Below are 6,085 nucleotides of genomic sequence, written 5' to 3' on the forward strand. Positions count from 1 at the left end.
ATCCCACTCCTGGGCATACACACCGAGGAAACCAGAATTGAACGAGACATGTGCACCCCGATGTTCATCACAGCACTGTTTACAATAGCCAGGACATGGAAGCAACCTAGATGCCCATCAGCAGACGAATGGATAAGGAAGCTGTGGTACATATACACCATGGAATATTACTCAGCTGTTAAAAAGAATTCATTTGAATCAGTTCTAATGAGATGGATGAAACTGGAGCCCATTATACAGAGTGAAGTAAGTCAGAAAGATAAAGACCAATACAGTATACTAACGCATATATATGGAATTTAAAAAGATGGTAACGCTAACCCTATATGCAAAACAGAAAAAGAGACACAGATGTACAGAACAGACTTTTGGACTCTGTGGGAGAAGGTGAGGGTGGGATGTTTCGAGAGAACAGCATTGAAACATGTATATTATCTATGGTGAAACAGATCACCAGCCCAGGTTGGATGCATGAGACAAGTGCTCGAGCCTGGTGCACTGGGAAGACCCAGAGGAATCGGGTGGAGAGGGAGGTGGGAGAGGGGATTGGGATGGGGAATACATGTAACTCCATGGCTGATTCATGTCAATGTATGACAAAACCCACTGCAATATTGTAAAGTAATTAGCCTCCAACTAATAAAAATAAATGAAAAAAAAAAAGAATATAGAAAGCAAGATGTCTATGTTGCAAAAATTAAGGAAATGCAGTCTACTGTGCTAGGCAGAATATAGTCAACTACCCTTAAATACTGAGATTATCTTGAAAACTTGGATGGACCCAATGTAATCACAAGGGTCCTTAGAAGTGGAAGAGGGAGGCAAAAGAGGGAAGAGTCAACGGGAAACATCATCAGTGACTATTTTAGGAAAAAGAGGGATGAAACGTGTCTGGTTTCGAAAATGGAGGAAGGAGCCTACAAGCCAAGGAATAAGAGTGGCCTCTAGCAACTGGGAAAGGCAAGGTAAGGATTCTCTCCTAGACTCTTCAGGAAGGAACATAGCCCCCTACTTTAGCCCAGTGAGACCTATGTCAGACTTTCACCCTCCAGAACTGTAAGGTAAGGAATTTGTGTTGTTTTGAACCACTGCATTTGTGGTGACTTATTGCAGCAGCAGTAGAAAACTAATACATTAACTAACTTAAGAAACAAACAAACACGTGGGCCCAAGAAATCACATCTGAGTTCTGTTCCAGTGAGCCACTTCTGATTTAGAATCAATGAATGACATAGACTCTTTCACTCGGAAGAACTCATCAACCTAATTACTGTCCAGAGGTGACCCAGATCACACAGCTATGACTCACATGAAGGGTGCTGATTCTTAGGGCAGGATTCATGTTACCACCCGGGGCTTTGGTGAAAGGCAAATGAGGTGAGCTGACGTTGGAGAAGCCCCTGCTGGTGTGACGTTCACATGAGCAGCGCCCGCACAAACGCACCTGTGCGTGGCTGGGAGGAGAGCAAGAAATAACAGTCTCAATGGTGTGGGTCACTTTACCTGCTGGTCTCTTCAAGAAAACCAGTGAATGGCCCAGGGTGAGCTCATGAAGTCTGACTCCAGGCTCTGTGTTGGGAACAGAAACCCTGTCCGAGAAAAGACTTCCTTCTAGACATGCCCTTTCCCTGTCACTGCTGTCAAGTCAGCTGGGCTCCCAGACTGACGTCCCTGTTTCTGAAGCCAGTCACATTTCGTTCTTTCTTTCTTTTTTGGCACATGTAAGCTCTGAGGCACCACTCTGCCTCCTCAGGGAGATCAGGAGAACCTGGATGACCACACGCCGTTCAGCAGCAGCCTCTATGGCGCTGGCTTTCCGAGCTCTGGATCCTAGATGCTTCACGTTCAGAGGATGCCTAGAGTTGAACCTCTGGAAAATGGAGCCAGAGACTTGTCATTATAGAGACAGGAAGCCCCCCAAAGTCACCACCTGTGGGTGTATTTCAGTTATGGGAGTGCTGCTTGGACCACCGTGCTCCTTGCACTGTCCCCACTCCCAGGAAACGACCTTGAACACCTTCCCTGGGCATGCTCCCTTCCGTTTCCACAGTTCTCAGTCTCCCTCCTTTTTATACCATCACCCCTCACTCATTCGCTTTCCCTATCAAGCTCCCCAAAGAGTTTGAGTCTGTGACTGTTGATTTTTATCCAAGTCCTGTATTCAATTCAATTCACTTATTTATTCTCTTAAGAAATATGTATTGAGCACCTACTACTTGCCAAAACATTCTAGATAATGGAGATTCACCAGAAAACAAAGCCTTTAGTTTTATGGGGTCTTATAATGATAAAAATAATGACAAGATAGTAGTGATGATAATAATTAAGTCATTGAATATTTACTTTGTGCCAGGCTATGTTCTAAGCCATATATATATATGTTTATTTCATCCTCATAAGAGCCCTATAAGCTATTTTCCTCACTATAAGATAAGAAAATACTCTGGTTTCTCTTCAGATCATGTAAATCTTTTGCCTCTTACTATAAGATAAGGAATAGTGATGGACAGGGAGGCCTGGCATGCTGCAGTCCATGGGGTCACAAAGAGTCGGATACAACTGAGCAACTGAACTGAACTGAAGATAAGGAAGCTGAGGCACAGAGAAACTCCCTCTGTGTGCGGGAAACGAGCATTAACAAAGGAACAAATGAGGGTCTCTGGGACTCTGCTGTCCAACATGGTAGCCACTAGCCACATGTGGCTGTTTAAATTGAAAGTAAAGTGAAATGAAATAAAATTAAAATTTCAGTTCCTCAGCCACAAGCATTTCAAGCACACAGCAGTCACACACAGCCAGTGGCTGCCATTTTGGACACAGAATATTTCCATCATCACCAAGCTCTTTGGGGCAGTGCTGATCTAGAGGGTTGTAGTCAATAATGGAAGCTCCAGGGTTTGAATCCTCTCTGACACTCACCAGTTTAAACAAATGTCTTAAACAAATTTCTTAAGCTCTCTGAATCTCTGGTTATTAACCTATAAAATGTAGTTAATAAGAACAGCATCCTCAATGAGTTTAGGGGAATACAAATTAATTCTTGGATCTTTAGAACAGCATTCAGCACATAGTAAACACTTGATCGATTATAAGCTATATTATAAATATATAAAATGATAGGAAAGAGTGATAAATATTATGAAGACAAACGAAGCAGAGTGAAGGGACAGAGGATGAGGAGTGCTGGCTTGGACAGATCAGCCAAGGAGGTCCTCCTGAGGAGATGGCATCTGTAAGAAGTCAGGAAGCCAGACCTAGGCAGCCAGGAAGGACACCTAAGCAGAAGCTGTGAGTGAAGCTTGTGAGGCTGCAGCCTGCTTGGTGTGTTCCAGAAACAGCATCCCAGCAGAGAAGCTGGGAAGGAGTGAACCAGGGAGGCAGGAGAGAGGACGTGACTCCGGAGACACTGACGGACCCTGGGGAGGACTTTGGTATTTGTTCTGAGTGTGGTAGAGGCTCCCAGTGGGTTTGGAGTGGGAAAGTGATAGGTTCTGACTTACATTTTGTAGAGTCGCCCCAGCCCTACGTAGGGCTTCCCTGCTGGCTCAGATGGTAAGGAATCCGCCTGCAATGTAGGAGACTCAGGTTTGACCCCTGGGTGGGAGGATCCCCTGGAGAAAGTATTCTTGTATCACTCCAGTATTCTTGCCTGGAGAATCCCAAGGACAGAGGAGCCTGGTGGGCTACAGTCCACGGGGTCGCAATGAGTCAAACACAACCGAGCGACTGACACTAATCAGCCACGTGTGGAGAGAGGACTGGTGGGGAGCAGGCATAGAGGCAGGGAGCTGGTGGCATGACAAGGAGTGGAGATGAGAAGTTTTCATGTTCAGAACCCCCTTCATACTGCTGTCTGCTCTGTCTGGAACTCTGCCCCAGTGTCCTCCTGGCTCACTCCCTCACCTCCTCAGGTCTTGACTCAGAGTCACCTTTTCAGAAAAGGCTCCTTGTCCCCTTTTCCCCACACATTTTACTCTGTAACACTTATCCTGATCTATTAATAAGATACAACATATTTTCCTGATTTGGTTTACTGTGGGCAGAAAACAAAAGGGTGGATTTTTTTTGTCAGTTTTGCTCATTACCGAATGCCCAGTACCTAAGCACTGTGCAGCAAAAATGTAGTGCTTGGGGAATATTATTGACTGAATGAATCCATGCATGAATTTTTGAGAGAAGGAGGAGCTCAGATGATCATTGAGAAAACTGAAGCCCAGAGAGGGAAAGCCACTGGCATAAAGCCACAGAGCATCTAAGGGCAGAGCATTAAGGGTACTGGAGCCACAGAGCATCGAGGGTCCTGGAGCCACAGAGCATCGAGGGTACTGGAGCCACAGAGCATCGAGGGTACTGGAGCCACAGAGCACTGAGGGTCCTGGAGCCACAGAGCATCGAGGGTCCTGGAGCCACAGAGCACTGAGGGTCCTGGAGCCACAGAGTATTATGGGTACTGGAGCCACAGAGCATTATGGGTACTGGAGCCACAGAGCATTATGGGTACTGGAGCCACAGAGCATCGAGGGTCCTGGAGCCACAGAGCATCGAGGGTCCTGGAGCCACAGAGCATCGAGGGTCCTGGAGCCACAGAGCATCGAGGGTCCTGGAGCCACAGAGCACTGACGGTACTGGAGCCACAGAGCACTGAGGGTCCTGGAGCCACAGAGTATTATGGGTACTGGAGCCACAGAGCATTATGGGTACTGGAGCCACAGAGCATCGAGGGTCCTGGAGCCACAGAGCATCGAGGGTACTGGAGCCACAGAGCATCGAGGGTCCTGGAGCCACAGAGCATCGAGGGTCCTGGAGCCACAGAGCATTATGGGTACTGGAGCCACAGAGCATCGAGGGTCCTGGAGCCACAGAGCATCGAGGGTACTGGAGCCACAGAGCATCGAGGGTCCTGGAGCCACAGAGCATTATGGGTACTGGAGCCACAGAGCACTGAGGGTACTGGAGCCACAGAGCACTGAGGGTACTGGAGCCACAGAGCACTGACGGTACTGGAGCCACAGAGCATTGAGGGTCCTGGAGCCCTGACCCTGGTCCTGTCCTCTCCCCACTCTCCCCTGCCTCCTGTAATTCTTTCCCTTATTCTTGGAACTCTCAGTAAGCATCTTTCTCTCTGTGCTTCGTTGTCATGATTCTCTCAAACCAACTGTCAGCATGCATTCTTTTGTTCAGCTGAACTTTCCCTTTTTCTGAGAGCCTGACCTTTGGCAATATCCAGATTGTCATCTGCATCACATGAAAGAGACAAAACAGGAACCCATGATGCCTAACCTGGTTTGTCTGCCAGGGCAATTTGCCCAGTAAGATGCCAAGACACTGTTCCATGGCCGGGGGTGAGGGGAGGGGGTCGTGGAGATACTGAGCTGAACTGAGCATTCTCCCCTTAAACATACACACTGCTGAGCGACAATGAAGGTCCCGCGTTTGCTCTGGTACCTGCCCACAGATCGCCTGGGGAAACCTCATTCCATCTGCCCTCGAGGGCCGAGTCCCGACAACTGAGCCTTCCCTTCCCTCTGCGTGATGGCAGACAGGTCCTCAGACCTGGTGCCTCCACCCTGCCCCTTCCTGCCCCTCTTCCTGACCTACGCAGGCGGTAATTCTCCAGATCGCCTGCTGGCAATTCTGAACCTTTGTTCCATTCCCCCCTCTGGTAAAACAGCAAAATTCTCCTCTTTATTCTTTATCATACTAATAAAATTTAAAAGCCAACTTTTGGAACCTTTATTCTATTATATACTAGGCACTTTGCAAATCCACAATTTTTGCATAACCCATCTTACCAGTCAAGACTCAAAGTTCACCCCATGGGTAAGTGGTGGAGTTGGGCTCAGTCCTAAGGTTTGTCTGCATCTGATTCTAGAGCTTGTTTTCCTCCCCTTAGACACAATCACTTTTTACTCATTCAGTGCTTTTTAAAAATCAAGCCCCACCACATGCCAGCCGCTGTTCTAAGGACCAGGTTGTGGGGATGAGGAAGACAAGCTCCAGCCCTGGCCAAACAAGTGGGAGAGAAACCAACGGGCAAGAAGTAAACAGTGAACGCAGAGGTCATTGTCAACAGACACAGTGGTCG

The sequence above is a fragment of the Cervus elaphus genome, chromosome 25 (assembly GCF_910594005.1).
Source record: "Cervus elaphus chromosome 25, mCerEla1.1, whole genome shotgun sequence".
Taxonomy (NCBI): Eukaryota; Metazoa; Chordata; class Mammalia; order Artiodactyla; family Cervidae; genus Cervus; species Cervus elaphus.